The sequence below is a fragment of the Chenopodium album genome, chromosome 2 (genome assembly GCF_948465745.1).
Source record: "Chenopodium album chromosome 2, dcCheAlbu1.1, whole genome shotgun sequence".
NCBI classification, from domain to species: Eukaryota; Viridiplantae; Streptophyta; class Magnoliopsida; order Caryophyllales; family Amaranthaceae; genus Chenopodium; species Chenopodium album.
In genome coordinates, this window is record NC_137835.1 from 63,287,836 (window position 1) to 63,311,886 (window position 24,051).

At 38.8% G+C, this 24,051-nt stretch overlaps 1 non-coding gene across 1 annotated transcript; it reads left to right on the forward strand.

The window, feature by feature from the left end:
- Nucleotides 1-22,029: 22,029 nt before the first annotated feature.
- LOC145608554 (small nucleolar RNA R71) lies at nt 22,030-22,135 on the forward strand. Its single transcript, XR_014105834.1, has one exon. It is a non-coding gene; the product is annotated as a small nucleolar RNA R71 (small nucleolar RNA).
- The last annotated feature ends 1,916 nt before the right edge of the window (nt 22,136-24,051 follow it).

A 24,051-nucleotide genomic window follows, 5' to 3' on the forward strand; every position in this document is an offset into this window, starting at 1 on the left:
TTTTGACTTCAAATCACATGAGTTCAGCATTCCCTTTTTTGCCAGCTTATCTAATAATCACTTTAAATTAATGCAATCGTTCGTTTCATGCCCCACGTCCTTGTGGTAATTACAATACTTGTTCTTATTTCGATACTAAGCCGAGCCTCTCATCGGCTGAGGCTTCCAGAACTCAAACTTATCCTTAATCTCCATAAAGATTGATTAACAGTCTATGGTGAACCAAAACTGCGGCTCGTACGCCTTAACGTTCTTTGACTGCTAATCATCCGCCACCCAAACTTCTTTTCGCTTTTTTCCTTCCTTCTTCTTTCCGGGCGAGTCTTGCTGAGAAGATGGCTTCTTCTCAGCTCCCTTGGCCAGCTGCTCCGCTTTGGTGAGCGAACAAAAATCAGCTGCCTCTATGACAGGCTAAAGTCGTATCACCCAATCAAAAGTAATTCCTAAATCCTCTAACTAATGCAGATAGGGAAGAAGGGTCAAACCACAGGGAAACAAGTCAATTTATTCCTAATTAATCAATATAATCTAGATTATCAAGCAACTAATTTGTTATTATAAAAGGGAACTAAACTACTAAGTGTAAAAGTGGGAAGGAATAAAAGTAGGAGGAAAATCAAGGAATAAAAGACCTAGGGCATAGGTTCACCAATAAACAATATTTTAGGGTAAAACATAACAAGTAATCATCAATGCATCGATTAATCAGATCATAAAGGGCTTTCTCTATGTATTATAATCATAGAGTTATTTTACCGGTATTAAATCTCATCTCTCGAGTCTCGACTTAACCATTTATAAATTAGTCCGCCTATTGAAACTAAGCCTAAACATCAATTCTCATCTCTCGAATCTCGAATCAATATTGCTAAACTCATACATAAAAGACCAACGCTAATCTAGTTGCATAGCATTAAATAAATCAATAGGAAATTAATCAAGCATTGATAATTAACAACAATAAATTACCCCTTCATATTATTTATGGATCCCCATAAACCCTAGAAAGAAAACTACTCAGACATAATTAAATCTAAACTAAACAAAGAGAAATTAAACAATTCATGATGAAAGAAATAAAATAAATAACTTAAATTAAAGTAGAAGAAATCGTTACCAAAGTAATCTGAATTAAGGAGTTGAATTAAGAACAAAATTGTAGAGAAAGAAAATAATCTAAAAACTAAGTAGAGAGAGAGAGAGAGTCTAAGAGAAGAGATAATAGAAGTAAAAGAAGAGAGGTCGTCCCTAAAAAACTCTAAAACGTATTTATATTAAACACTTAATTAATCCTAAATAAAACTAACAAAAATCGCCGAAGTCAGCTCCTTAGAAACACGCGCTCGGTCGGGCGCCACACTGCCTGATCGGGCCCGCCTTATATCCATCATGAGCATCTCTCGTGCCCGGCCGGGCGTGAGACAGGGCGACATGTATTCTTCCCCGTCCGGCCGGGCGCGCCTTTGGGCGGAGCCTATATTGGCCGGGCCACACTCTTTTGCAACTTGGACTTCTCGATTGGGCTCCGATTCTTCAGCCCAATTCGGATTTCCTCGTCGGGTCTTGAATACTCAGTCTAAATGCCTCTGTGTCACATGCACCAAGCCCTTAATCACCTGTTTGACAACTCTAACCGGCCCTAGGCTATGAAAACTGGTCGTGCTCCTCCAATGCTTGTAGTTACTTCATAAATATCCCGGGAAAATGCTCCAAAGGTGCAAATCCCTACAAAACTCAACAAAAACTCCGAAAACACTAGGAAACACCAATTAGTAATAAAAGTGGCTCTAAAGAGCTAAAAACACTAACAATTATGACCAAGGGAGGGAGGTAAAATACTTTATAAAATGGGCATATCAAACTCCCCAAGCCAAACCTTTGCTTGTCCCTAAGCAAAGATCTCATCAACGAATAAATAAATACATGTCTCACCCCAGATAGTCAAAATCAAGCACAAACAATTCAAGGCAAATCGGACAAACATGCATCAATATCAACCAATCTCTTTCATCCAATCACTTATCCTCCTTAACAGTTGTCAAATAGAGCAAACCACAAGAGCATATAGAATTCAAGACCAGTGCTCACACACTCAACTCTCATTTATGTGGCGAGTAAAAGATGTAATCGATCACTCTCCGTCTCAACCCCTTTATGTGAACAATGCCCTCCCAAACTCACAACACTCGTGTGTTTAAAAAGACAAGCACTCAACCTAATAGTCGACTCGAAATATGTCAAGTCATTCCTTGCATTGATAGACAACACTTTCACATTCGCACGACTCTATGAACAAGGTCGGAAGGTCTTTAAATCTTGTAATGTAAGGCTAGGGCAAAAGGGTAGAAAATATTTGGGAAAATGTGAGAGAAAAGCCATACTTAAAGGGAGCCAAAACCTAATAAAACCAAGGTCAAAAATAAATAATGGCCAAACATTCCAGCATACTCAACTCCAACAAAAGTTCACCAAATATAACTCCAAACATAAAAAACAATCCCAACACTTACAATATCACACACAAAAGTATAACAATGTAGAACTTGAGTGAATAAGTAAACTTTATTCTCCAAACTTGATTTTCATTGAAACTCAATTTTTTTTTCTCTTTGTTTCTTTTGATCAAACTCCAACTAGAACACTTGAACATTAAACATTTTTTTTCCTTTTGCTCTTTTCTTTTCTTTTGAAGTTCACTCTTTTTTTTCACTTTTTTTTCTTGAACTTCTCTATTTTTTTTTCTTATCATCATATTTCATTTTTCTCAAGAAGATTAAACTTTCAAACTCATCAAAAAAAAAAAACTACGATCAAGAACAAAATAACTTATCAAAACCCACCCAAATTGTGCAAATAATAAGCACACTACGAACTCCCTCACCTCACTCACTAATAGCTCCCCAAGCCAAGCTTGGGACTAGTAACCAATGGATCAAAATCGACTTGTAATGTGGCTAAATAAACAATAAAAGGGCACAAGCAACAACATGGGTAGCAAGAAGGGAACAAATGTATCTTAAATCATCTTAAGGTCACCTAAAAGAACAAATGCTTTCGTCCTCCACAATGTGCATTATAATGAGACATGAAACACTACTTATAGTTGCAATTCAATACTAAAATTATTGACATACCAGGATCTAACACACATTCCTAACCAAATCAACTACTCAAGCACTATATTCACGAGCAGTTGGACAAAATTGACGCATGTTAGGGCATCCAAGCAATCAAAATTCAAATCATGATAAAAAAATCCACAATGCTCATCATCATGTACCAAGAATCAAAAAAATATTTTTTCAAGTATGGGGCACAAGGAAGCATGATTTACAATTCATTTTGAATTTTTTTTATTTTACAATTTTTTTTTGTATTTTTCATATAAGAGAGCAATAAAACTATACTAGAAAGCAATAAATCTAATCTAAGAAAACACACCAAAAATAAAAGAAAAGGGAAAAAGAAAGATACCAAATCCAAAAATCTCCCCCAAGTTAGAATTAGACAATGTCCTCATTGGCTCGGGAACTAGCCCGACAGGCTAATCCTCATCATCCTCATCCATGGAGCCGAATCCTCCACCGCTACCACTTGCACCACCTTCACCAGAAGAGCTACCACCAAAATAGTTGAGCTGAAAATCCCCCCAGCCGGTCCCCCAAAAGGAATGTCCTGGCCATACCCGTGAAAAGATGAATAGTTAGTATAAATACCACGGGCGGTGGGATATCTATTGTATCCCTAGGGTGGTGGCTGGAACTAATAAGGGTAAATAGCATCGTCGGGAATATTACCCCGACGAGCATAATCATCATACATAGGATACAGGGCTCTACCCTTGTTCCTCTTAAGGTACCCTAATCGCTGGTCAAGGGAGCCTACCATCCTCCTAAGGTCGCTATGTGAATGCTCTATGGGTCCTATTTCCTGACCTATACTCTGAAGGTCCCATACTGTCTCAGAGTCGCTATTAGGAGGAGGTGGAGATGTATGAGACATGCGAGGTGGTGAAAGCACTACCTCGGGCTCAGGGTGGGGTGGTGGTGGAACTGGTGGTGCTTGCCCCGAGCGTGGGCAATTAAAAGGTCATATCTATAGGACTCTTGCCCAGGGGGAAAAGCGGTCAACTCGGGACTAGGTAGGGGAAAGATAGGCAATGGTTGCTCTGTTTCTATCCTAATGCACCAGTGGGGGACTTTCTGGCTATCTAAACGTACCCAACCCAAATCCTCAAGGTAGCTAGAAGTCATGTAGGTGTCTGGTCCACCATTACTCTCAACAAACCCGACCTTATTAATTGTTATCTTAGTAATTAGGCCTCCTAGATGAATCAGGGTATTAGTATGGTTACTAGCCGAGGCATGTCTACTAAGATGAAAGATGATGTATCTAGCAATGTTCAGTTTACCGTACCCAAACACATAATGTCTAATTACAGCTAGTTCATTAGTTTGGGCGTTATACGACACATTCCTACCTAGAAAACAAACACCTGCAAATATTTGCCAGATTTTAGGTACAGGGTGATGGATAGGTTTGGCACTAGCATGTTGGGCATTAGGCACCGGTAAACCAGTCAAAACATTATAGATATCTTCCATTTTATATTGTTCATGCCATTGGATGGGTAATTAAGAATTTAAATAAAAAATTTTACAAAAATCAACAAAGTTTAATATTCCTATTATTTAACATAAACATCAATTTTGACCCATTTTTACTGTTCACAACAGACAAAGAGGAAATGAATTCACACGTTAATTCACGATAAGTGGGGTAGTGCATATCGACAAATTTCCTCATTCTTATATCGTTCAAAAAACGTTTAACATAATCATATAAACCATAAGATTCAAGATTTGGGCGGTGTAACCACCATGAAGGGATTACCTCTCGCGCGTAGAGTTGCTCAAGCCGTTCTTTTTGCTCCCGGGTTGCAAATCGGATGGTTGGCCATTGCGGAAGTTGCAATTCCGGATCATATTGTTGACTAGAGCTAGAATTCCTCCCAAGAATCGTCCTTAACCTCTATGATGCCATACTTGAAAAATGGGTATGATTGTTTTTTAATTGGAATTTGGGGAATTTTTGTATAGAAATGTAGAAGATGAAGAGAGGGTTAGAAATATGTAAGAATTATTGGATTTTGGTGAGAATTGAAGAGGAGATATTAGAGAGAAGTTAGAGAGTTTAAGGTTTTAGAAAGAGAAAAAATGGTGGAAAGATAAGAAAATGAGAAAAGAAAGGAGGAAGAAGAAAAGTTGGGGCGGAAATGCTCACGCCAGGGGGGCGGCCTCTTGCCCGGTTGGGCGATCTAAACTCTGAAGATGTATATCTCTTGCCCCCCGTCGGGCGACAATACACTCGATTTTCTTCAACTCTCGCGCCCGATCGGGCGCCCTCTCGCCCGATCGGGCGATCAAGATTACCGTACTTTGTCAAATTTTGCGCCCGGTCAGGCAACAATTGTTGATTTAAAACATTTACCCTCGCGCCCAGTCGGGCTCGAGACAATACTTGGTACGAGAAATTCCTTTTCTTTTCTCCAAATTTGACTAACTCTTTTCCTTAAAACCTGTATAACTCAATAAACTCATTAAATTCCCTCCTCTCTCCTCTCACAAGAAAAAAAAAAGAAAGATAGACTAAAAAGTAAGAAAATACGAGTTGCCTCCCGCAAAGCGCTGGTTTATCTAGGTCCCGCACGACCCACTTACCACAAGATTAGAAGTTAGGATCCTTGGCCTACCGCCTGGTCGGGTGGTTTCTCACCCGGTCTAGCGGTGTTTAGACCACGACGCGGCTTCCCGACATGCCCCGTGGGACGCGAATTTACCTTATCTAGTGGATCCTCCTTGTCGTGAACTAGGGGTTCTTTACTACTACTCACAAGAGACCTCTTTCTGACCGATGGTTGCTTCAAGTTGTCACTAGATTGAGCAATTGCAACTCGGTCTGGTGAACACTCACTATAGGCTCAGTTTCCGCAACTTGCTTGTTTGTTTCCACCTTCTCATTTTCAAAGCCAAGAACGACATAGTAGAGAGCTCTTTTTATTGCATCAACTTCCTTTTGCCATTTGTCTATTTCATCTATAGAAAATGCAACACAAGATACTGTCTCCAAGGGATCTTTAACACGAGCTTGGGGCTTATTAGAACAATTATCAACCACGTTAACACTAAAACACTTCTCCTCTGTCATGGGGCTTTTAGGGGTATTATTTAAATTGAAAGTAATTTTATCACCCCCTATGATAGTGTCAGTTTGCCATATTTCACATCTATAATTGCTCCTGTAGTGTTAAGGAATGGTCTATCCAAAATAATTGGAGTTTGCAAATCCTCAGCCATATCAAGAACAACAAAGTCAACAGGTATATAAAATTTACCTACTCTAACAGGAACATCCTCTAAAACACCCAAGGGGTATTTAAAAGAACGGTTGGCCATTTGTAGAGTAATATTAGTAGCTTTTAATTTACCCATATTTATCTTGGAACACACAAAAAATGGCATGACACTAACGCTAGCACCCAAATCACATAATGCATTATCAATCATTAGATTGCCAATATGACAAGGGATAGAAAAACTACCCAAATCTTTCAGTTTAGGTGGAGATTTATTTTGTAGTACGGCACTATATTCTACAGTAAAAGCGACTGTCTCTACCTCATTAATAGATCTCTTTCTAGTCAATATTTCCTTCATGAATTCAACATATGCATGTTTTTGTGTAATTAGTTCTGTAAAGGGAACTATTACCTGCAAATATTTAACCATCTCCAGAAACTTACCAAACTGCTTATCCAAATTTGTTTTTAAATGACAATTGGGGAATGGAAGTTTGATAACCGGCTTTGGAGCATAACTGCTCTTATCTGGAGCTACTACCTTCCCTGGAGTTGTACCCTACAATGTATTATCAGAAATGTTAGTGCTACTCTTTAGCCCTGTTGGGCTATTAGAAACATTGTTAGGTTTAATGGAATCAAGATTAGCATTATTCATTAAAACAGGTTTATCTTCTCTGGGCGTAGGGGGGCCTTCATAGTGTGAACCACTCCTTAGAGTAATTGCAAAAGCTTGATCCATAGGCCTAGTTGGCTGTGCTGGCAGCGCTCCCTGTTGACGGGCTTGTAGAGTAGAAGAAAGCTGCACAATTTGATTATCTACAATTTTATTATGTGCTATGATCGAATCATATTGAGTGTCTCTACTCTCCATGTGCTTTTGCATTCTAACCATCATCGCTCTAATTTCTGCTAAAGCAGGGTCGGAAGATGAGGAGGGTTGTTGAGGTTGGTTCTTCTTGCCAGCATTGGGGTGGTAATATTTCTGTTGTGGTTGTTGTGGCGCCTGTGATTGTTTGGAGGTGGCGGATTTTGAACATTGGTGCTCCGTTAAGAAAGATATGGATGATTTTGGAACCCAGGATTGTAGGTGTTGGAGTATGGGTTGTTCTGCCTATAAGCTTGAAAGGCATTGACTTGCTCCATGGAACTCCTGCAATCTTGCTCCTAATGACCTACAATTCCACAACTTTCACAGAAAGCCTCATTAGAATTATTATTAATTGCAGAAACATTAGCTATATTTGCAGTACAAAGATTATCTAATTTTTGACAAATAGAGGTTAATTGAGCTTGTAAAAAGGATACAGAGTCGAGACTATGTTTCCCCTTGTTAGAAAAGCCTCTAGGATTCCCATATTGGGAATTGTAGATTGTCATATCTTCGATAACTTGACCTGCATCATCAACATTAAGGTTCATAAACCTCCCAGAAGCTGCAAAATCTAATATTGTTCTGGATGAATTTCTAATCCCATTATAAAAGGCTTGGATCAACTACCACTGTGCTAAATTATGGTGGGGACACTCCCTCTGCAGATCCTTAAATCTTTCCCAAGCCATGTTTTGAATTGTGCTTCTTAGCTAAGCTGTCCTCTCTGCAGGGTAATATTTATTATAGAAATTTAAAACAAGAGTCTCCTAGTTAGTTATACCAAGTGCAGTTCTATTTAATCCATTATACCATAACTTGGCTTTTCCACATAAATAAAAAGTAAAGAGAATCTCCCTGATTTGGTCCTGTGTGACCCTAGATTGCCTGATGGTATTACAATATTGACAGTAGTCTGCAATATGAAGATTTGGGTCTTCACCCTTAGCTCCACTGAATTGATTCCTTTCTATCATCGTGATAAATTGGGGTTTAATCTAAAATTCCACCCCATCAAGAGCCGAAGTGGGAGTAAGGTGTGGAAAATCTGTTAGCGTCGACTGCGAATAATCACTAAGCTTCTTAGGTGTCGTCATCTCTGATTTTGAATCTGAAGAAACTTCTGAATCACTAGAATCAGTTGGAGGGTCTCGGCGATTATTGTTATCCCCAAAACCCGCTAGGATTTTCTTGTAAAGATTCTTTTGTCTATAAAAAGAGCATTCGATCTCAGGATTGAATGGGATATAACCTGATCTGGAACACCTGGGCATAAACAAAGAACTAACAAGCAAATATGAGACTTGCCTCAAAGAACTAACGTTCTCTGAGACAAGAAGAAATAACCTAGACTACAGAAAACTATCAAAAATAAAAATAAAACCGTTTCCCCGACAACGACGCTAAATTTTGACAGGCTAAAGTTGTATCACCTAATCAAAAGTAATTCCTAAATCCTCTAACTAATGAAGATAGGGAAGTAGGTTCCAACCACAAGGAAACAAGTTAATTTATTACTAATTAATCAATATAATCTAGATTATCAAGTAACCAATTTTTTATTATAAAAGGGAACTAAACTACTAAGAGTAAAAGCAGGAAGGAATAAAAGTACTAGGAAAATCAAGGAATAAAAGACCTAGGAAATAGGTTTACCAATAAACAATATTTCAGGGTAAAATATAACAATCAATCATCAATGCATAGATTAGTCATATCATAAAGGGCTTTCGCTACGTATTACAATCATAGAGTTAATTTACCGGTATTAAATCTCATTTCTCGAATCTCGACTTAACCATTTATAAATTAGTCCGCCTATTGAAACTAAGCCTAAACATCAATTCTCATCTCTCGAATCTCGAATAAATATTTCTAAACTCATACATAAAAGACCAGCGCTAATCTAGTTGTAGAGTATTAAATCAATCAATAGGAAATTAATCAAGCAATGATAATTAACAACAATAAATTACCGTTTCATATTATTTATGGATCCCCATAAACCTTAGAAAGAAAACTACTCAGACATAATTAAATCTAAACTAAACAAAGAAATTAAACAAGTTGTAGGGAATATTTCAAGCATTACCCCAAACTTGAACCCCACAGTGATCATACATTAAAGTACAGTGGCGTCCAAAGGGAATGAAGCTAGAGCAAAAGAGTCGCCAACAAGTTTTAGGAACTTGTAAATCGTTCACAGGGTGAAGGTTACACCCCTTATTGATCCAGGAGATCGTTAACTCCAATAGGTCTGGAACCATGACTGGAAGTTCGGGGATGAAGGTACAAATCCAACCTAAAGAGATTGAACCTGCCCTAATAATAGGCCTCTGCTTTATTCTGATCGTATTCATGTGCGCTTTCTGACTAACATGCAATCAATAGGTTTACCCTAAACTTGTTTATCTATGTTGGTTGAATATTAATGCACAAATAAAACTATTATTGGTGATCACTTTAATTATAATCACATTAACCCTAAACAAGATTATTAATTATCTTATTAGGCGTGATTACAAGTACCAATTCCCTTTAAACATGCATAAAAGGTGTGATCAAGCAATAACAATAATATATATCAAGAAACATAATAATAATCATAATAATCCAAATAATTATAATCATGTTAAAGCATAATAATAGCAAGATCCTAGGCATGGTACTAACAAGATTAATAACAAATCCTAGCACGTCACTAAGCAATAAAGATAAAAGCTTTAGCCCTAACATGATACTAACATGAATATTAGGAAAGAAAATAGGAAACATCATAGGAATCATAATAAGCATATTTGATATTATAACCTTTTCCCTAAACATGATTCTAGAAATCATTATTGTCATTCAAAACATCAAATTAAGGAAATATCCTAACATGATACTAGGAATCAAAAAAGGAACCTAAACATGATTTCTATATCATAATAACAATGCAAACAATTAAAGCACTTACTTGGATGCCTCGTATCTCTTTCTAATAACAGAATACACACGTTAGTAACTTCAAGGAAAATATAAAAATAAAGAATTAAATTAAATAATTGAAAGAGAGATTTGGGACCAAACCCTCAGAAATTAAACCTTTCACAGCTAGGGCGAAGGCAACTTCAAACTTGGCTAGGTGTGCCTAGATCTTGTGAATGCGGAATTTTGTTTGAGAAAAGCTAGTTTAGAAAAGAGAGAGAGAATAATCAAGAATTTCTGGATGAGAGTTGGTGATAATTGGTGATTGAAAACGGAGGTTTTAGGAAGCTATTTATAGAGAAAATCAGCTGAATATGATAAAAACGAATCAGAGTTTCGAAAAGAATAAAACACGACGCTGTCGCCAAACACGCGCCTGTCGCCAGATGACAGAGCTGTCGCCAGGCGCCACACGTGTCGCCAAACGTCAGGTCTTTCGCCAGGCGATCGACAGACGTGTCATATGGAACTGCAATCAGTTTTCCACGCGTTTTCATATTTTGATAAAATTTAAGCGTACGAGGGGGTAAAACTGTAATTTCCTTAAAAACACGTCTTTTATTCTAATTAAAACTCCTAAAAGTCAATTTATCAATGATAATAAAATTAGGATTCAAAAGAACCTTCTAGAAGATTCTAGCAGATTATAATCAATTCTAATCGCATTAGGAATGATAAATCAATAATAGGTCCTCCTCTAGATCATTGGGCCGCATATAAAGATCAAACCGGGCCCAGTTTAGTAATTTTGCCATAACATCCTCATTATTCATCAAAATTGGGCTTATAATATATCATTGGAAAGGTATTTTCGAACCTGACCCAACTACGCCATTATTGGACCCTTGCCATGGACCAAACCAAACTGGATTGATTATTTTCTTAAAATACAAAAATAGAGAGAAAGAAAAGAAATAAAAACTAACCGCAACACTACACTTTCCACACTTTCACTTCTATCGATTATGATTCGACGTGAAAGGTACTCATCACTGGGTTTGGTTTTGGGGAGACATAAATGGGTGTTTACAGAATCCCCCACTTTGACTGAGTTTGGAGAAACACAAGTTTCGAAAACAAAAGTCAAAATATCGATGGGGACGGAGAATGATTCAGAACGTTCTGCAATCCTAAAACACTCTTGTAACGCCGATAACTACAAACTAGCATTAGTTAAAATAGATAAAAGAGTTAAGAAACGCGTATCCTGCACCGTCGAGCACACGTCTCTGGAGGTAACCCATTTGTGTTGCATTGCTGTTGTGATAACCTTCCACAAGCTAGGGAACTCCATCCTGCTGTTTGTTTTGAGGATCTTCCGCAAGCTATAGAATACCACCTGAAGACTGATACGCCTGTAACTGCCTCCAATTCTGTCGTGATAGACTTTTACAAGCTAGAGAACCCCATCGAAGACTGCTTCGCCTGAAACGACCTTCTAGCGCTTTGTAACCAACTTCCGCAAGCCAGGTAACACGATCGAAGATTGCTTCGCCTGAAACTATCCTCATTTGTTGCGAGAGTACCCTAAAGAGTATCACCGAAGACCAACGCTTGTCGATCCTTTGCTTTTGCTATGCCAGTGCGTCGACGCTTTTGCTGCTTATGAACCAGTATGTCGGTGTCTTTGCGCTTATGAACCATTATGTCGGTGCCTTTGTGTATGTATGAACCATTATGTCGATGCCTTTGCTGTGAGCCAATGTTTAGGCGCTTTAAGCTAAGTGAGACAATCATTTATCAGGTTGATCACTTAATGTGATTATAACCGAGCCGATTACTAAATCATGTCAATTTCTTATAGGGGCTAACTGGCGTACCAAGGAAACCAAAATTGCTGTATGAGGTCGAAACAACCGTTTTGAGAGGCTTAGAGCACTGTCGCCGCTGCAACGCCTCTGGCGCCGCATTTTTGCTCTGTTGCCAGACACTGCACTATGTTGCCAGGCGACGTAGCTGTCGTTTGGCGCCAGAATCGGGATTTTCGTATAAATCCCTTTTCTTCCTCATTTTGCTGCTACTGCTCTTCTTTCTTTGAAGTTCGCCGCGAGAGTTTGAATTGCTCAATCTTGCTCGTTTCTCAACCAAATTCGCTCAAATTTGTTGCAAATCGAAGCTTTGTTCATCTAGTTTCTTGATCTATGTAAGTTTTTCCCAAACAAACTCAAATTTTGATGAATTTTGCACATGTTTGTTCATGAATTTCTTATAAATTTAAAATTTATATTTCTTAATTTGCTTTGTTTATGAAATTTTATGCCATGAAATTGCTTGACTATCTTTGTATATTGCCTTGGGAGTATTTTGAGACTTGTTTAACTCAATTTGGTGAAGAAACGAACAATTCACCATTGTTGAACCTCTTAAGGTCGGGAAAACAATGTGGCTCGTTCTTGATGTTTTTGCTAGCAATTTTTGTCCAATTTGTCACAATAATTATCATAGTATTGCAAGAAATTGTTTGGTTTCTTGAAAAACGCCATATATGCTTGAATTGAAATTGTGCTCTGTTTTAGTACTACATAGTATTGCAAGAAATTATCATATGTTTTTTGCGAACATAGTATCATGCGGCTAGGCGAACCTTAAATACTTTAGAAACTTAATTTTTGTCAATTTTGCAAAGTGTAGTATGGCTAGACAGCGAGGTTCGGGTTCACGATCACGGGACACGCGATGGGAGCATGAGCCAGTTGAGGAGGATGCCTACCCGTCCACTTCTCTTGGTCCCTTCCCGGAGTGGGATGAGCGGACATTGTACTTTTCCCCCGACCACCACATTTCTGAGAGGGTGCGCCGCGGGATTACTGTTGGTCGGGACGCGTTGCCACGGCTCGGGTAACGACACCCTGGGCAAGATGTACAAGACTTTTGTTAGCTTCTGGAGAGTCGTAGAGGTATACTTTGTCTCTTACAAAATTAGCTTCAAGCTCTTGTTAGCAGTTCCTGATATCTTTTATCTTTTGTAGATTTGGTTCCACGAGTACTTTCCTTCACTTGCGTCGGTGAGGCCGTCTTCCGGTCGTCCCTGCTCCTCCGCCACGTCATATGTTCAGTGACGTGAGGCTGCTCAGCATGTCGGAGAGGTTGCCTGCGGGTACCCCTTGGCGATGTCATGCGATCACAGGGCGGTGCTACGAGGAGGAGTTGATGCCGTTGTTAGCTCCGGCCCCTGTTCTATCTGCAGAGGCGGCAGTATGATTTTTATTTTTACCTTTTGTTAAGTAGCCCCCAAACGATATTTTATTCACTTTGGTTTGCTTTTTGCTAGATTGAGCCTACTGAGTTCGTGCCCCCTTGTATGTCCATCCACTACCAGGGACATACGGGCTTATCGAGGAGATGATTCCTCCGGCTCCCGAGGATCAACGCTTTGTGGAGCGATCTATTCCTCGCCACCAGACTCGGGTGAGTTTATTTACTTGCTATTTGTTCATATCTATCTTGTATTGTTACTGATTTTATTTCTGTGACAATTCTCGCACGAGGTGGTTACAGCGATGGCGAGGTGTATAGACACCTTTCGGAGCCAGCTCGTGCAGATGAGCAACGTGGCTTCCTGTCGTTGCGACGATGCTGTTCAGGAGGTAGCCTTTTCTTTTTATTTCTGCATTGTTTATATTTCTATTTTGATTGCTTCTGAGTTGATTTCTTCTTGTAGGGATAGCCCATCCCATCTCGTACTCGGACAAGACCTGAGGTTCAGAGAGAGCCGGCTAGGTCTAGCTCAAGACGTTGCCGCACTACTTCTGGTGGTCAGGGTGGCCGATCTGATGCTTCCCGGATCGAGGCGGTGGAGGGCTCGGGCTCTTCATCTGAGAGTGCGCATGCTGGGCTGATGGGCCAGGGAGAGGCAACTTCGGCTCCGAGAGGTGGTGGGATGTACGAGGTCGGCTCATCATCGCAGCAGCCTCCGCAGCCTCAGCCTCTGCTGATTCATCACCAGGGCGACCTTGGGTGGACGGGTTCTGAGCTGAGTTTCCCTCCTCTTGGAGAGACTGGAACTGGTGGGGAGCATACTCCTTGTTCTGCGCAGTTCTTTGATATGATGAACATTCCTCATCATTTGCGTCCTCCAGCGCCGTAGTTGTACTTGTGTTTTATTTATTTTGACTTGTATAGGACTTTGCCTAATTGAATCACTTGTTAGAAATATTTGTATATACAGACTATTATCTATTATGACTGTATTGTTTTTGCATTTATTTTTCATTTTTATGTGCATATATGTGTGCAAAAAATTGTGGTAAAATTGTGATAAATATTGCGCAAAAATTTTCCATCATTTTTATTACTAATGGAGGGTATCCGACTTTCTCCCCCAAAAAGAAAAAATGAAAAATAAATTGGACTTGAAATAAACCTAAATAATTAAGTCTGAATAAATCCAAAAGGAAAATTGAAGGAAAATATATGAAATTAATATGTATGAGTTTTTGTAGAAAGGGGTAAAATCGTAAAGTCATTGTACAAATTTAAATCATAGTAAGAAAAACGCGGTTTGTATAACACGTTGAGGAAACGCTACAGCGCCACGTGTCACCACGCGTTTTGTGCTGTCGCCTAACGCTGCTGCTGTCGCCAGGCGACAGACTCTGTCGCCAGGCGACAGGGTTGTTGTTTGGCGTTGCAGTGCGCTGATTCCGAGTCCTTTTCGGAGTAAAACTGCATCGATTTTGTGCATAAATAGCCCTCTAATCTGCCGAATTTCTTCATAATTCCAGGAGATTAATCATAATCTTAGTTTCTCAACAAATAATCATGTCTTTAGTTACTAAGAGTTTTAGCAATTTCACTTGTGAATGGTGTCGGTCTTTAACTGCTAGAGAAAGAAAAGAACTCGACTTTTTTCACATCGGAGGTATTTATGGTGTTAAGGGGGTAGATTGATAAGTGACTTTTATGTCACTTTTAGGGTGTTTATGGAGTAGTTTTCTGGCTTATTTTCAAATAATTTAGCTCATTTTATCCTTTATTTCTATTATTTTCTTATTCTCGTCTTTTATCTTTATTTTGAGTATTGTTGTAGTTTTTAATTGTTTTTAGTTTATTTTCGTATTTTTAGTTAATAATTCCTAGTTTCTCTCTTTTTATTCATTTTCTTTTAGTTTCTAGTTTGTTTTCTTTATTTTATGTTATTTCATTTAATTTAATTATTTCTTTAGTTTTAGTATTTTATTTTACTTTATTTATCTTATCTTATCTTATTTTATTTTATTTTATCTTTTGATAATCCCCTCGTGTTTGGATTTTGGTTATAGGTGTGTTCGGGTTGACGCTCGATTTCCATGTTCAAATCAAGTTCGAAATTCCGGGTTTGAGTCAAATGTGTCCAAGCCAAGCATCATTGCTGCTGCCCCAAGCTGATCAATTTGCTAGCCCCTTATCCTTCACCTCACCACACCATATCCTACACCACTCAATCCCTTGCTTCCCCCCAATAACACCAACTGCAACAGCAACAACAACAAACACAACAACACCAGCACCTCACTTCCCCTGCCCTCACACAACCAAACCAAACAACACCAACCTGCCAAACCCCAACATCTCAAACCACCATTGCCACGCCATACAACCACACCTCCCACCGCTTAACAGCCAACAAATCGTTACAACCACCACCACCTCCAATCAACCCAATTACCAACCACAACAACCGCACCTGAACCACCATTACCCACCAATTCCACTCCAGCTCCCACGCAACCAACACCCCGTAACATCTCTCACACCAACCATCCTACAACAACTACACTAGTATAGCAGCTGCACTAGCCACCACTGCTGCCTTTAACCTCCACCAATAACCCTGCACCACCGTCCACCAAAACTCACACCAATTAACCTCCTCCGTCCACCCTTCGCGCAGCAACGCCACCAAAACCAAAGCAACCCCTCACCAACACGAGCTACAACCCAGACCACCGCAATCAACCACTTTCAGCCACCCAAAACAGCAGCCTTTCACCACATCTGACCTGCAATTCCAACCACCAATCACCACCGCAACAATCAACCAATTCCCTTGTTCCAATTTGAACAGCTGCAGCGCGCACCGCACCACCGCTACAGCCACTCAATTTCAGCCACCCAATCTCTGCATCCACCGTAATTACTCAAACCTCCAATTCACGTAAGAAATAGAGCAAAATCAAAGGAATTACGAATTATCATGGTTCAGGAAAACCGTCGAGGAGTTCGATCGAAATGCAAAATAATGTCAAAAGAGTCAGAAACTTTCGAAGTTCTCTAAATTGTAGAGGTGTGGTCGAATACACCCATGGTTCGACCGAACCAACCCCATAGTTCGGTCGAACCAACCATTGGTTCGATCGAACCATTTCACGAGACTCGCACATGATGTTTAATAAGATCGAACGGTTGATATTGAAGGTCGAAGTGAGGATAGCCATTGATGGTTGATGTACGGTGGTGATGGTGATGCGCTTCAATGGAGTTCAGAGCAGCCAAGATCGAAAAAGAAGAAGGGAATGAATTTAGGGAGGGGCGTCTGATGTTTTTTGGATTTTGGGGGTTTTAATTTTCCTTTTTCTTTTATTTTTATTTCTTTTTTTTACTTTCATTTTCTTATTTCTTTCTTTTATTTTATTTTCTCTTTTTATTTCTTTATTTTTCTATTACTCTTTTATTTTATTAGCTTAGTATAAATACCCAATTTTTGGGATAATTAGAAACAAGAAGGAACAATTACCAATATTCTATTCTCTAATTAGTTTTAGGAGAGCTTCTCTCTCTAGGTTTAGGTTAGGATTAGAGTAGTTTAGAGAGAGAAAGTGAGGGTTTCACCATTGTTAAGTTTTGATTTTGAAGAAGAAGATTGATCATTTTGTTTGTAGACTTTCATCTTCAATCAATGAGAATCTCTAACTCTATCTCCTCTATTTTATTGGCTTTCTTTTGATTATTGTTTTTGTTGTTGGTATTGCATATTAATCATGTTTATTCTTGATTATTTGTTAATTAATCTTGTTATTAGCATGATTAGTGAGTAATTCCCCCATAAGGGGATGGTTGTGGTGTAGTTGGATCTTGAGCATGTTCTAGGGTTTAGAATTTATTTATTTGTGATTAAAGTCTTTATATGCTTGATATTCTTTAATCTTCTTGCAAGTTAACATTGTTGGTTCATTAAAGGTGAATCTTTGCTAACAAGGAACGGAAGTTGACTTAGTTAGGGCTCATTATTATCGATTGTTATTTAATAGTACCTCCTAGTATATGGTTCTAATGTGGAAACATAGAGGCTATGTTAGGAGAAGCCAATTAACCCCGGAAGGCGGCTAGATTGGATCTTTTACTTCGATATTTGATCATGTTTAGTTCATAATTAATTCAATTTCTATGCCTTTGTTTATGTTCAAGTGAATGCTATACCTAAACCATTTCTCTTAGTGTTTTATTTCTTGTTTTAGCATGTTTAGACTTTAGTTTATTTATCTTCTATTCCGGACTAGCTTAATTGTCGATAACATTTGGTGGTGTTTATTCGTTCCCTGTGGTTTGACCCCTATTCTTGCCTTATACTTGTATTAGGTTTGTTTAGGTTGTATAAATTGTATTTGATCTAGGGATAGACAATTGACGACGTGTTTATTCCCTTGTCAAATTGGCGCCGTTGCCGGGGTTCATTACCGTTGTGTTATCTTATTTAGACTAGTCCATTGTTTATAATTTTCATTCTATTTGTTGGTTTTTATTTGTGTTGCTTTATTTGAAAAAATGGCTTATATTTCTATTCCTCAATTTCATAATGAACCATTTTGGGAGGATTTCCTAGATGGTGTTAAAAGTTTTACCAAGGGTGATTATTGTGAAATTATCAATTTGGGATCAAATAAGCATTTTAGAGGAGTAGTTGACAATATGTTAAATGGTAGATTTCAAGACATGTCTTCGGATGAAGCTTGGGATTTCTATTCATGGTTAGCTAGGGATAATTATGATTGGGAGAGGGCCAATCATGAGACTTATGTTGGGATTCTCATGATTTTAATGTTGATGCTCATTGTCATGATTTGTCTAATATGAATTCCCATGATGTGCTTGATGCTCCCCATAGTGACCATGTAATGCATGATTTCAACTCCCCTCCCTCTATAGCTCAATGTAATGAGGTACATTCTAATGATGATGAAATGCATGTTCTTTCTCATATTGCATCCGATTTTTGCATGAATTCTAAAGGTGTTCCCCATAGTCCCCTAGATGATTCCAATGAGCAAGCTTTTGACTCGTCTATCCATGATGATTTGGACTTATTTGAGATTATGGACCAAATATTTCTTGAGTTTCAAACGGTAGCCCATAACCTTATGAGTGAGTTCATTGATAAGGCTTCATTAGAAAGAGATGAGTTTGAGAGAAATTTGCCCCCATTCACTCTTGATTTTGAGATGGTAGGCCTTGAGAAATTTAAGGGAGATGTTGTTCAAGGTTGTGAAGAGGAGGTTGAGGTTGAATCATTTGGATTTTTTGAGCTTGAGGGAGATGTAGAACGTGAGGGTTCTTCATTTGAGGATTCCATGATTGATTTTCATTTCCTCATCAGTGATATGAGATCTTATGATGAGGGATTAGCTGCCCCTTTTTCCCTTTCTCATACACCTTTCTCCCAAAGGTTTGACCATATCTACTACTATCCTATGTTCCTCCCTTCTTTTCTCAAAGAACCTCTTAGGGATCCTCTTCCTATCCATGCTTTTGAAGCCCTCAACTATTTCGTTGTTAATGAGGAAAAGAGTTATAATGTTAACTAAAAAGATTTTTGTGAGGAGGGTTTGCCTCCCAATTTTTCTTTTTCTTCTTATTTACTTGATTTTTCTTATGATTCTTTTACTTTTTCTTTTCTCCCTTATCTCAAGCATAAAGTTTCCTTGTACTTTATGTTTGCTTGTCATGTGAGCATCGCGTATGCTCTACTTCTTGATATGTTTTCCGGTGCATATGACAAGCTTTTGCGTTCTTTGTCAGGTTATTTACTAGATTGGTCATGCTTGGACGTTAAGCAAGCCTTTCTCGGGAAGTAACCCGTGTTTTATTGCTTTCATTTTCTTTTCTTTTTAGATTAGATTTTCTCTCATGGACGTGTTTGTGTTTCTTGCTAGGTACACAACTCGATATACTCTTGTGCATTGGTGATGATCAAGAATCAAGGAAATGTGCCTCAACATACCTATCATATGGAGTTCAAGCCTTATTTGTAGAGATTGTGGATCTTATGAGGTTATTTCGGGTTTTTGTGTGATTTTGCATTTTCCCCATATCCGGTAATATCCTTGTTTTCCCTCTCTCTTACTCATTGTGACTTGAAGATCATGTGTTGGTAATGTTGGATTAATTTCTCCTTGTTTCCCCCTCTTTGGTTTCATTGTTCATGATTTGAGAGCTTGGTCTCATTCAAGCTTGGGGGAGGGTATTCTATCATGTTTGGCGAGATGTTGATTCATATATGCCATGCACCTGAGTATATGCATATCCATGTTTTTCATGCTTTTGAAAAATCCAAAAAGATTTTCGTTTTAATCAAGGTAATTAAGTGTTGTGTCTTTATTTTAACTTGGATTGGACAATATACCTTGTGGATTTATTTACTCTTGAATGCCTTTCTTCCTATGTAGTTAATGTGTGCACGATTTGAGAATGTCGTTGGTTGACTCTAGGATATTACATGCTAAGGTAGCCGGGCTAAGAACTTTTTAGGAATCCATGAAACCCTAGTCCACGGGTATGTGGTAAGATGGTGTTTCTCTCTATAGTGGATTTGACTAGTTATAATCCCTTGTGAGGTAACATTGTTCTAGCCTTCATCATTTTGTTGTGTGGCACATTTGGATCCTTAGCTATGCATGTCTTTATCCTTATTTTGACTTATAGCTCCCAAGATCGTGACCGAAGCACTCTAGGGGAGGAAAAGGTCACCCTTTCTCATTTTTCTTAATTTTCTCTTTGTTTTGTTACAAATTTGATTTTCTATTTTGTATCCACCTACTTGCTAACCAATTTGAGCCTTATGTTTCCCATTCTTGTTTAAACCACATTACAAACCCAATGACCTTTGTTTACATACCAACCTTTTAGTTAGTGAAGCATTGGCATGTGAGGTTTAAGTTTTGAGTTGTTGATCATAAACAAGAAGCACTTTGAGATTTGGTTAGAGTTGAATTTCAAAAGAAAGATGCAATTCAAGAAAATCAAATGATGTTGCAAGAAAAGGTCGTCCATAGTTAAAAAGGCAAGGACAACGAATAAAAAAAATTAAAAAAAGAAGAAAAAAATTGGAAAAGAAACAAAAATAATACAAATATTTTTATGGTTTCGTTTTCTTCCCTAGTTTAAGCATTGGGGACAATGCTTTGTTCAAGCTTGGGATGGAATAGTGGGGCATTTGCTTCATAGCATCAACAAAAGGAACGAAAACATGAAAATTCTTAATGACTTCCAAAAACTTCCCAAATTGGGCATCAAGTTTAGCTCTCACGAATCATTGTGGAAAGGGTAGCTTCTCCTCTCTATGTTGGCAATTTAGGGGCAAGGGGGTGGCTTCTTTTTCCTTTGGAACCTCAACATCTTTTTCCTTTTCAACACTCAATGGCTCATTGGTTCTCTCACCCTCATTCTCTAACTCCACCTCCTCTTAGGGTTCTTCCTCAACTAAAGGGTCACTCCCTACTACCTTCCCACTCCTAGTTGTCACGGCATACAAAGGTTTTGGGTTGACTCCTTGACTTTGAATGTGAGAAGAAGAAGATGATGAAGGGGATGAATTAGATGCAAGTTGAGCAATTTGGGTCTCAAGCATTTTCATGTGAGCATTGGTGCGTTTTTGGGCCTCTTCATGTTTCTTTTGATCCTCGTCACGCATTTTCAATAGAGCATCTAATTTAGCCATCACGGGATCATTTGGAGGGGCTTGAAGTTGAAGAGGTTGTTGAGGTGGAGGAAGTTAGGGTTGATTGAAACCCGGAGGCCTATTAGTTTGGGCATAGTTAGAAACATATTGACCCCTATTGCCTCCGGTGCCTTGGTTAGGAACATTGCTTTGTTGATTGTTTCCCATGTTACCTTGATCACCAAAATTTTTATTTTGATGGTCATGGTATCGGTAATTAGGTTGTTGGTTTTGATTACCATACCCCCTTTGGTTAGAGTAGCCTCTTCCATTGAAATTGGAAGGGCTTGCCCTACCATGGTATTAGTTATCATAACCACCACCACTTTGGTTCCAACCACGGTTTCCACCTTGATTCCAATTCCCCATTTGATTGGAGTTTGGCCTCAAGTTCCCTACATTCCCCATTCTAGGAGCAAAATTCATAGCATTGACATTTTCCATATTATCACCATCTTCATGGGGAAGGGGTTGAACTTCACAAGCATATACACAATGAGAGGTATCATGATCATAGGTTTCACAATTAGAACAAAACATGCATCCTTGGGGCATTGTATTGTAAGAATAGGGGGAGGAAGTATCCATACATTGCCTCCCGTGGTTGAAGGGGAGGTATTACCATGAGGATTGGACCTTTCTTTCATCAATTCATCCATTTGCTTTGTCATTTTGGAGATTTGGGTAGAGAGGTTGTTGATTGCGTTGGCTTGCTCCAATGCATAAACACCCTTACTAGAAGTAGCATCCCTTTCTCCTTCATACCAGTCATCATATTGCTTTGCGGCCTCCTCTATAATACACTCCACTTCATCCTCTCCTTTGTTCATGATTGGACCGCCGGCCGCGGCGTCTAGGCTTGTTCTTCCTTGAGGTGTGAGACCTCCATAGAAAGTGTGAATGAGTTGATACTTGGGTATCCCATGGTGTGGGCATTGACGTTGAAGTTCTTTGTATCGTTCCCATGCCGCACTTAGATACTCACCACTCTTTTGGCGAAAACCTTGGATCAAAGACCAAGCCTCGGCGGTCTTCCTATGGTTATAAAACCTCCTCAAGAAAGCCGTAGTCACTTGGTCCCATGTTGTGAGAGAGTTAGGAGGCCCCTCCTTCTCTAGCCATTCTAGACCTCTCCCAATTAGAGAAAATGGAAACATCTTGAGGCGAATATATTCTTGAGTCACTCCATTGGCCTTTATTGTGTCACAATATTTCTCAAACTCTTTTAAATACTCATGAGGTCTATCAAACTTTCCACCCGAGAATTGTTTCCTCTCTATCAAAGCGATTAAATTGGGCTTGATTTCGAAATTGTTGGCTTGAGTGGTAGGAGTTAAAATCCCACTTTGTGCTCTAAAGGCTTCGGGAGCCCCAAGACGACTCAAAGGTGTATTCTCTCCCATTTTAGGACCTTCTTCACTATCGAACTTATAGGTTAAGAAAGGGTTGATTTCCAAACTCGATGATGAGGGTGAAGAGGGTGGAGTATCTTCTAATTCTCTTACTCCTCTCGTCGGGGTGTGAGAATTTCTACTCCTTGCTGTTGCTTCTCTTTGAAGTAGGGAAAAAGACCTCTCTAGCTATGGATCGATGGGAATCAAAGATCTTGAGCGGGTTTGTCCTCTGTTCATACAACAAAGCTAAGAAGAACGTAAGCACTGACAAGTAACAAAAGTAGCAAACACTAACAAATAAAAGGTGAGATAGTCTCAAACAAGCAAAAGCAATGGAAGCCGTCTCACGGCAACGACGCCAATTCGATAGAGGAATAATCGCGTCATTAGACAACTACACCTAAATCAAATACAATTTATAACACTTGGCTTATCCTAATACAAGTATATGGCAAGAAGAGGGGTCGAACCATAGGGAGAAGCACATAAACACCGCATTCATCACTAGACTTTAAGCTATCTCGGGAGAAAGGATAGGAATGACTAAGAGATTAAACTAAAGATAAAACGAGTTAAAATCAATATAACTAAACACCAAGGGAGATGGGTAGATGTAGATGCCGCTTGATCATGCAATAACATAAAAGCAAACCAATAGTGAATTAAACATGCATGAATATCGAAATAAGGTTCAATCTAACCGCCTTCCGGGGTTAATCGGTTTCTCCTAACATAGCCTCTATGTTTCCACACTAGAACCATATAATGGGAGGTGCAATCAAAGAACAATCGATAGTAATGAACCTTAACTAAGTCAACTTCCGTTCCTTGTTAGCAAAGATTCACCTTTAATCAACCAACAATGTGCACTTGCAAGAAGATCAAAGAATATCAAGCATTCAAAATTTTTAATCACAATTAACTTAATCCCAATATTATAAGCATGAACAATTAGCAACTACACCATCCCCACACCCTTGGCTAAGTGACTACTCACAAATCATGTTGAAAACAATATCAATCACCAAATCAATAAGCATCAACATGATTAATAAGCAAAGAAGGAAAATCAAAGTAAACAAGAAAATTAAATGCAAAAGTAAAGAGAAAGATTAAGAGATTGCTCATTAATTGAAGTTGAAGATCTACAAAAGATTAAACAAGCTTCTTTTTCAAAATCCAAGTTCATCAACGAAGAAATCCACACTTTCTCTCTCTACCAAATGAAGACTAATAGTGTTTCTCTCTCTAGATTAAGCTAAAAAGTGCAGAAAATTAAAACTAAGTTAATCTAATTACATTAAAACGTTCTAATATGGGACTTATATAGTCGTACAAAGCCAGATGAAATGCAGGAGTGGTCCGACCGAACACTGGGAAGGTTCGGCCGGACTACAGGGTAGGTTCGGCCGAACCTCCCTAATCCTGGTCTGGTCGAACTTCTGAGGTTCGACCACTCCTGCAAAATTGTTAAAATGCTTCTTGACTCTGCCTCGACGTTTGGCAGGACCACTGAGCAGGTTCGGCCACACCCTGGTTCAGCCAC